The sequence below is a fragment of the Aegilops tauschii genome, chromosome 1 (genome assembly GCF_002575655.3).
Source record: "Aegilops tauschii subsp. strangulata cultivar AL8/78 chromosome 1, Aet v6.0, whole genome shotgun sequence".
In the NCBI taxonomy this organism is placed as follows: domain Eukaryota; kingdom Viridiplantae; phylum Streptophyta; class Magnoliopsida; order Poales; family Poaceae; genus Aegilops; species Aegilops tauschii.
In genome coordinates this window covers 237312037-237322224 of record NC_053035.3, presented here as the reverse complement: position 1 = coordinate 237322224, position 10188 = coordinate 237312037, and the positions used below count along the sequence as shown (strand labels likewise).

The 10188-nt window shown below is 45.2% G+C and overlaps 1 pseudogene; it reads right to left on the bottom strand.

Moving 5' to 3' along the window:
- Positions 1 to 1181: 1181 nt before the first annotated feature.
- LOC141028109 (protein FAR1-RELATED SEQUENCE 5-like) lies at positions 1182 to 2963 on the bottom strand (annotated as a pseudogene).
- Between the last annotated feature and the right edge of the window lie 7225 nt (positions 2964 to 10188).

The following is a 10188-nucleotide window of genomic DNA, read 5'->3' as shown; positions in this document are numbered from 1 at the left end:
CGTATCCCACCAGCCTTCTACAATTTTGTTCCATGTTTTTTCGCCACATATCTTTGGAAGGAAAAACAAAAGAATGTGATTTTCCCATAATAAACCATTTTCAAGAGATGGTTGCAACCAACCAAGATAGATAGTGCATGGAAGTTGTCCCCCGTGGGGAGATTGGATCGACCACTCCTAGATTATAGGACGAGGCCACCGTGAACGTGATCGTGAGAGGGTGAAGAAGGATTCGTTTTTTCGAGGGAAAGGAAGGAATTTTGTGGGTTTACAAAAAGGAATGCACCCCTTTTTGAGGGACCAAAAATGCACCTTATAATGTGTAATTAATGAAATTGTAATTTAACAGAAATCTTGTTACTTTCAAGCAATTTAAAAACAACTTACTTGTTTTGGCAAAAAAATGTTGATAATGCGATAGTCCATTTTTGTGGACACTTACGTGTAGTGGTGCATGTTGTGGAAATCGGGGTCAAAGTCTTGTGCTAAGCTATTTTGCGGGGTGCGGCATATGAGTCTACATGGGGAATGGTTGGCTTGGGGCCGGCGTAAGTGGTGTGGGTCTAGTGCCTAAGTGGTGCGCCACGTGGGTCTAGACGGCGGGGGTGCATGGTTTGGATCTAGATACCTTGAGGTAACGCGTCCGGTTTGCGCAGTGAATGTGGGCCTGTTCCTCCATTTTCGTCGATGCTTTCTCTCCGGTCGACGGAGAACAATCCAAAAGCGCATGCAAGGTCCTGGCCTTTCCCGGAGCCTATGCGTGCCATATTCGGGACATTTGCCGCATTTCTAGGGTAGTATCCTCGGAAATTCAGGATCTATACCGCAGCCACATGAAATCATAGCAGGGATTGGGGGTGACAGTTCCATGCTAAGCTCTGGTCCATATATGGGCCATGTGCGACCAATGGGAAGTGTCGGGGATATACCCCGCGGTATGACCCGGCCGGAGTTATAACCCGGCTGGGAGTTGGTAAACCGGCAGACAATTAAGAGAGACAGTTAAGACAGATGGCTAAGCCAGATGGTAAATCGGCAGACAGTTAGCCCAGATGATAACCCGGTGGATGTTAAGTCAGATGATAACCCGGCAGATGATAACCCGGCGGATGTTAAGTCAGATGATAACCCGACAGATGATAACCCAGCAGACGTTAAGTCAGATGATAACCCGGCAGATGTTAAGTCAGATCATAACCCGGCAGACAGTCATAACCTGTAAATTCTTCCTCAAACTCTAAATAAATCCTCCTTGTATATGATTCAAATGCGGTCTTCAGCAAAGGTAACTTAGATGAGTAAGTAATCGGGTTCTTTCGACGCGAACTAAAATCTGCATCCAACTCATTTTCCCGAAGACTACGAGAAACCTGCTCACATTCTACAAGGAGTTCTGAGAGACCAAATCTCCTACGGAATCTTTGCTTGAAGACATTATCCATACCTTCACTCCTTTGAGTCGAGTTCATATCAGCTGTAAATGAGTCACGATACACAGCAGCCCACTTTTCCCTCAACTCATATAGCTTTGCCATCCATTCGTTGTTCTGGAGGTTGTACTGATCCAACAATGCATGCCACTTCTTGTTGAACTTATACTCTGATCTATATTCATAGACACATCTCTTAAAATCAGGTAGAAGCTTCTCAGGATGCTTATGAATTACATGTCCGAGATGTTTAGCGGCATTAAGATAAATGTGCCATAGACAAAGTCGATGACTTGTATTTCGAAACACATATGCAACTACTCCTGCCATGGCCGCATCCTGATCAGTGAAAATTGTGCTTGGATGCTTACCTGACATTGCTGTTAGAAAGGTTTCAAACAACCAAACAAATGACTCAATGGTCTCATTAAATAACAACGCTGCCCCAAAAATTATAGTCTGCTTGTGATGGTTGGTTCCCAGGATTGGAGCAAAAGGCATTTCAAACTTATTAGTTTGAAACGTAGTGTCAAATGATACAGCATCTCCAAAACATGCATAATCCATGATAGACTGGCCATCTGCCCAAAAGAAATTAGCAATCCGACCATCTTTCTCATCGACTTGAATGGCATAAAAAATGTTGGATCCTCTCTCTGCTTATTTTCAAGTATTCGAGAAGTGTTTGCAAATCATTTGATTCTAAGTACTTTTTGCGCTCACGACCAATCTTGTTGTTGCAGTCCATCTTTGCGAATGGCACTTTGTCCGGTCCTCCATAAAACGCTACCATGAAGTCATACACCTGGGATGGCTTCATCCCGGCTTCCCGTATTTGGCCAATTAGATGACTGTCCACTTCTATAACACGTCGTTGGGATCTTAGTTTGTGCACCTTATTGGGACTAGCAAGATAATGATTATGATCGGTTACAACCTTTTGAACTGTCCATATCCCCTCTCTGCTAACACTAAACTGAATACGGGTATTGCAATCCGTCCTTGTAGTGTCCTTCAATGACTCAGTTTCTCGATGGCCTTGATTAATGCAAACAATTCTTTTTTGATATATACTACCATCATGTCGACGCTTTGTCTGGTTCTTTCTAATACTAAATCCAACTTTGCCGGCATGTGTGTTGTACATGTCATAGGCGTCTTTCTCTGACTCAAACATTTTCCCAACTTCAGGAACCTACAATACACATAGTTCAAAGTTAAATTTCTGTTACCACAATGCAATGTGAAAAGATAAATTTCGCTCGAATTTGAGCCAAGAGACCGCCGTACCTGAATTGTTTGCTCTCCATTTTCTCCACGACCATCCGTAACCGCGTCATCTTGCTGGCCTCCTCCTGACATGACTTGTGGCGGCGGCAAGTCCTTGGTGCATGTCGTGGCTTCTGACATCGTATACGACGGATGGTACAAGTTGGAGCAGCAACTGTTCTCATCAACGAGGTTTACATGGTGCAAGCCAGAGGTAGAACCACCATGGTCGTCGTTCGAGGCAACGGTGTGAGATTCCGGCATGGCCACTCCCGACCTTCTCCAAGATAGCTCTGCTTCAGATTGCAGCAGCACGGCCGGTAGCGGACGTGGCTGTCCTTCCAGCCCGATCTCTTCATGCGAGGGAGAGGGCGTGTTTCGACGGCCGGCGGACATGGCTATCATTCCTCCTACTGCAGTGAGCGTCGGGCCAGGGAACTGGCGGCTACTCGCATCGCCTGGAGGACGTTCCGGTCGCTCAGCCATCAGAAATTCTCGATTGGATTGATGGAGGATTGGAGGCGGACAAGGCTGCAGCTGCACGCTGTGATCTTATCGGAAGCAATCACGTAACTATGGGAGTCAATATCGCACGTACAGGTTCAGTTTTGGAGCCGAGCCATACGCATGCGTGCAGCGATTGGAGCCGAGCTGCGTATCGCCTGGGGCAAAATTGAGGAGGCCGTGCGATGTTCAGCCTGAACACGTAGCAGCAGATGACGTCCGGGTTGCAAAGGGGAAGGTTTGCTACTGGTATGCACGGATTTTTTTTCCGGACAGAGAACCTATGTGCATGCAAAGAGGTGGGGGAGGAGAACGTGGGCACAAGGATATAGTGGCTCTAAGCCGATTATTGCAACTGCCCGACGCCTCTTCCGTAGCAATCCAGGAGTAAGACAATTTGATTTTTGCTGTGAATACTACTCCATGAGGTTGTCAGACGCGTCTAGCGATTTAAAAGATCGGACAAAGTTAACAGTATATCTGAGAACTCTTTTTCGTCCGACTATATCATCCAATGTCGGTGCCCGCGTTTGTCTGACAAGTCACCAGGTGCTATCTTTTCTATATATTTCATTAGCACATATTAAATTGTTTGAGAACAATTACTCTGGCCTATGATATTTTTTCACAGGACCATTATTCCTTACAAAGGTGTCACAAAAATGGTGCGCGTCAGCATTAATTTTGCACTAGCGTTTGTCCGTGCCGCACTGCTGGACGGATACGTGTGCAAGTCGCCGCCCCCGCTACATCAACACACGCGACTGACTCATTGTCTGTGCCCACGGCTGACTTGCCCGTCTGTGCCGGCTTACAACGCCGCGACCGACTCATCTGTCTGCTCCCGTGGCCGACTCGCCCGTCATTGATTTCAGCTTCATCGCAGTGATCATCAACTCAGTGACAGATAAATTGCGGCTGAACATATCAGGTGAAATGCATCCAGTATATTTTTTACATATTCATTTCTTTAAAAAAGCAATCACTCTGGCTTGCAAGTTTTCCAATGCAGGACAAATTGTCTACTGCAAAAAGGGACTATTATATCACTGAGCTATTGGATAACTCATACCGGTCTATATCACGGTTAAATATGGAGAATCTCAAGCCAACTCCTCAAGTCGTCTTGAGACTCGGGGGCTACAATGATATGACTCGGCAGAATTGGCCGGTTTCAGTGAATTCAAGAATTCCCGATCATTGGAGGGAAGATAACCCGGTCCCGGAGGCTACCGCCATATTGGTGAAAATTTAAAAGCCGTCAAGAAATTTCCGGCTTAAAAAGAAGGATTCCGGTTTAAAATCCGGCTCATGGGAAAGTTGTCTCCCACAAAGCTTTGAAGCTCTCAATATCCGGTTTAAGAATTTCCGGTTCAAAAAGAATTAATCTCTCGCAAGTTCGAGTTCTTAGAAAAGTTAAAGGGACCAAAGAGAGTCTGTTGCAAAAGCACAACTCAAACATAGGTCCCCCCTGAGCACAGCTCAAAATATTGCTTGGGGGCTCTTTTGTTCTAAAGAACAAAGAGTCTATAACCTTGTGATAGGCTATAAAAGCCAGGCTTGGAAGCCAACTGTATTCACCTAAAACCCCGGGTTATCCTGCCTTTTTAAGTAAGTCACTCCGCCCAGGTAATCCTGGAAAGACCCGTCGAACGTTTGACAAGTCAATCTTATACAGACCCTGAACTTGTCAAAGTTAAAATGACGATTGGTTAATGTGAGGTCCATCTTATAAGGTTTGTAAAATGGATTAACTCAGTGGCCTGGTAGCCCATGAAAAGCCTCTTTTTGGGCCTGCAGCCCATGAAAAGCCTCGCTTCTTGTATGTTTTTCGCAGATTCTTTCTTTTTGAGGTTTATTTGATAAGACTTATAAAGTTTTATGATTATAATTCACCGGTGTTTATTGACCCGGCATGGTTTTTGACTATAAGTCGCCAGTATGAGATAAGATAATATCCGGTGTTTATTAACCCGGCCTGGCTTTGGACTATAAGTCGCCAGTATATATTTGGATTGCGCCATTGGAATCATGCCCTTATAAATCATTGGGTTATATTATTCAAATCTTTAATAGCCAACATGGCTGTATTTTTATTATGGTTATCAATAACCAGTATTATGATTGAGGTTTTCAAAGTTGCTTTAGCGCAATGGCTATTATTTCACCAATGGATATAATTTATTCTACAATGGAAGGAATAGTCCCGAGTCGCTGCAGGCTTACGACCCGGCACTTGCGGGCTACATTATTCAAGTTGAGATTACATCAAATATGCAAGTCTCATGTCGCTGCAAGCATGCACCATGACACTTGGGGGCTAATGCAAAGTCATTTTTACTAGCCTTACTGAAGACCCGACTCATCACATCATATTGAGCCGGCCCTTGGGGGCTACCAATTGCTCCTGTCAACAATTCAAGGTACACAAGTTAAATCCATTATATTGAAGGGTCCATTGCTTAGTTGATAAAGCACAAAGCTCTTAACATGGTGGACGTGGGTTCAAGCCCTACGATGGAGACTACATTATAAGATGTTATTTTTATTGAAGTATATATCAAGTCCCAGCTCAGTATTACCTTAATGACCTGGCCCTTGGGGGCTACACATCACTGCTCAAATGTACATGATTATATTTACAAAGTCCCTGCTCATTATTGCATAATGACCCGGCCCTTGGGGGCTACATTGGTTGAAGTTTTTATGAGCATAAGGCAATTTCAAGTCCCAGGTTGCTGCAAGCATGACAACCCGGCACTTGGGGGCTACATATGTGGAATACTCAGTTTATGACTTGTGATTGAGATGAACAAATCGGATGTCTTCAAGGTTGTGACATTTATATCGAAGCAAGTCTTAAGTCGTTGCTACGATACCTTCTTAAGACTTGGGGGCTACAAGTGATAGGCATATAAGAGGTGTATTTTCAAGCTTGATGTTAACTACAATTATGACCCGGTGCCATCAATATTTATAAACCGGCAATTTTGGCAATGATAAACTGAGAAGTTCTACATCCTTAAGTCGGCTGAAGATCAGATGAGTATTTCAAGGACCAATATTTTTGTTAAGCATTGGGAGCTGAGTCAAATGAATTATTCTTCATAATATTTCTCTGTGACAAACCAATGTTAGCAAATTGATTCTGAAGCTGGCCTATTGACCCGGATTTTCTAAAAGAAGGAAATGAAAAGGACTTAAGGATGATCAGGATCAGTTTAACATGGATAAATCCAAATTAAACTGGGGGCTAATGTCGGGGATATACCCCGCGGTATGACCCGGCAGGAGTTATAACCCGGCTGGGACTTGGTAAACTGGCAGACAGTTAAGACAGATGGCTAAGCCAGACGGTAAACCGGCAGGTGGTAAACCGGCAGACAGTTAACCCAGATGATAACCCGGCGGATGTTAAGTCAGATGATAACCTGGCAGATGTTAAGTCAAATGATTACCCGGCAGAAGATAACCCGACAGATGTTAAGTCAGATGATAACCCGACAGATGATAACCCGGCAGATGTTAAGTTAGATCATAACCCGGCAGACAGTCATAACCCGACAGACAATCATAACCCGGCAGACAGTCATAACCCGGTAGATAGTTATAACCCAGCAGACAGAGTCGTCTGGGGTTAACAAGCCCGAGATGTTAGGAAGCCCAAGATGTTAAGAAGCCCATGAAGAGAAGTCAAAATAGTTGAAGTCTTAATCCGAGTTGGACTCTACATGTAACCCGCCCCTTCAACTTATATAAGGAGGGGCAGGGCACCCCAAGAGGGGGGAGAAATAATCTTAAGGGTTAGACACATCTAGGAGAGCCGGTTTACGGTGTCTCCCTCGTGATGATAATGAGACCTAGCCTCAAACAGCATGTAGGGTTATTACCGGATGATGTTTTCCGGGGCCCGAAGCTGTCTAAATCCTTGTCTTGTGTGTTGATCCGCCTCGCGTCTCTCGATTCCGACCAACCCCTTCAAGCTACCGTGTAGATGCGTTGGCCTCACGACTAAGTCCTCACACTAGGACATCTGCCGTGACAATTCCACGACAGGAAGGGCCAGCTCAGAGCCGTTGTTAAGGGCAAAAATGACGGGTGTCGTCTGCCGCCGCTATAATCCGTGCAAATTCACGAGGGATCGGAATTTCTTGGGACCTTTTGCGGTGTGGCTGTGGTCGAACATCGAGAGCGGCACGCATAAGCCTTCACGTAGTTGTGTGTAAACGAGACCAAAACGCATCCCAATGCTAGCCATCGAGAGGGAACAAGTCCTGCTTGTGGACGGAGACCGGGGCCCGCACCTTCATCGGCTTCAGAACTCTGTGCCGCAAGTTGTGCGCCCTAGCCACGAAGGCACGTCCCGTGCACCGCACGCCAACTGGACCCACACCATGCATGCATGCATGGCCACGTAGACAACCACCGTTCAACCTTGACAATGTACAAATGACGCATGCGCACTCATTAGCCATCTAGCCTCCCAGCCACCTACACTCAAACCATGCACCGTTAGCCAGGTTGACCCACACCATACATCCACCATTGACCCCACCACGGTTCGTTGGACCTTCGATGAGTCCCTCCCGTCGGTATGCCAGGCATGCCAAAGAGACACGCGGCTACACATATTGCACACCGAGATCCGACATCATTCACTAGTGCTAGCAAACCTGTCCACATGAGCATCTCTACGCATGGTGGACACTAGCTCATTGTTTGGATCGAGAAGGCTAGCGGCGCATGTTTTGGCCCGGTTGGCTAGGGGTGCATGATATGGGTCCAGATGAAACGCATGGCATCGTGTGGATCAACATTCCCCTCCTCGGTATCGGACATCGGGTATATGGCAAACGAATCCGCGCGGTTGCTGTCGAAGTTTTGTCACATCCATTTGCCATTCCATTGTTTGTAAAGTTTTACAACATATTTTAGGACAAATATAAAACATGACACGTGCAGATGAAACAAGCCTACAAATGCAGTTTCCCTACTGTATGACTTTGTTCTGTGTAAAGAGGGAGCAGTTGCATTACACAATTTTTTGAAGGGAAGTTGCATTACTCCTAAATCATGGTTGTGCACGATCGGGCTATTCATTTTAGTGAGAAGTTGCGTTTTGACGTGGCAGAAGTGGTGGTGTGAACAACACACGGGGAGGAGTGAACGTGGCAATAAATGCGGTTGACTAGCCAAGGACTAAATCGGCTGCTCCGCTTCCCCATAGCAAGCTCCGCTTCCCCATAGCATTAATCTCATCGCCGCCCCCCTCTTCCCGTACTCTTATCCATCCACAAATAGCCACAATCGAGGGTTTTCTCCTCCCACGCCTCACCACTCGCCATGCACTTCCTGCCGCTGCACCTCCGCCGTCGAGATGCCCAAGCGCACCATGGGAGGGAGGGCCGACGCCATGGCGCATGAAGCATCCAAGCCCCGTGCGAAGCTGCACAAGGAGAAACTCGTCCCCGCTGGCGAGGGGTCCAGCCGGCAGCAGGGCGGCCTTGACGTCCTCGACCACGTCCAGGCTCTTCATCCGGTGCAGGTGGCACCTACGCCAGAGCAGGTGACTCCTCTACCACGCCATCTGCCTCCTCTGCCGCAGCCCATCATTAACGTCGACGGCGACGACGACGGAGAAGAGGTCAGTCATCTAATTCCTATTTTTGGAAATATCCTAGGTTTCCTTGTTCAGTCCTTTATCTATTTATGGGCATGGCTAGGGTTTCTGATTTTCTTCCATCTATGAAATCTGTACCTAGATTCGTTAGATCCGTTAGGTTTCAGGGCGGATCCACATGGTGTGGGGATCGGCTCCTCATTGTATAGGTTATCTTTATTTAAGATATACCAACCACTCCGATCTCATGGCTCTCGTGCATCCAAAATGTGTTGATGCCAAATTTTGATAGCAGCAGCACCGGTACAGATGTACAGTAGTGGACCCGAATTTTGTTTTGGCCAAAATTTCTTATATATGGTAGTTGACCAGCATGAAACTGTCCTTGCACAGCCATTTATGTGGGCCCCAGTAGCTGCTCTGGCTCCTCATACGGAGCAGGTGTCTCCTCTGCCGCGTGTGATGCCTCTTGTGCCCGAGCCTGTGGTCATCGGCGACGTCAACAAAGACGACGTTATTCATCTATCTCCTTTATTTTTTTGTAAAATCCTAGGTGTGCTCTGGTAAGTCCTTTTCTCTATTTTTGGGGAAGGCCAGGGTTTCTTTTTATCTTTGATCGATGGACTCCGTATCAATATTCTGTAGATGTGTCAGCTAACTAGCTAGGTTACATGTGTTGAGCCCTGTATAGGCAATATTTTGATCTAGATAAATTATTCTGCTAATAAATCCACCTACGTTTGGTGACTGTGCTAATACAAATACATAGCTGGACCTTGAAATTGAATTGCCTACGTAGGTGATTGTGAAAATATTTTCTGCAACTTAACGATAACAACACCATGCCTTGTTTATGAAAATGTCATATTGTATGGTCATGAAGTAAATAATCTTCATTTTCTGTCATTCATGTCAGTATTGTCATTACGATGGACAAAGAATCTTTTCACATGAAAAATTTACATATTACTCCTTCCATTTGAAAAATATTGTTGCGGTTTTAGTTTGCAATATAAATTTAAACATTGATCGATCTTTGGTTTAAATGTTCCATAAGTGGTTGCGGCAATGATTTTAAACATTGATTATCTCTAAGCAATGGTTATTTTAGAAAGAAATCGGATATCATCAATGTTTTACTTGAGTTGTTTCAATTAGTTCTTTTGTAGGGTTTTTATCATTTATGCCACCAGTTGTAAACCACTACTCAGTTTTTCCATTAGAAGTTACAGCCGCTCAAAAATGACATCGATTCGTGAGATGCTTACTCAAAAATGCCATTAGATGTATAAAAAATGCCATCGTTCTGTTAGATGTTTGCTCAATAATGCCATTACACATTGTTATTTTCATGTAAAACTTATT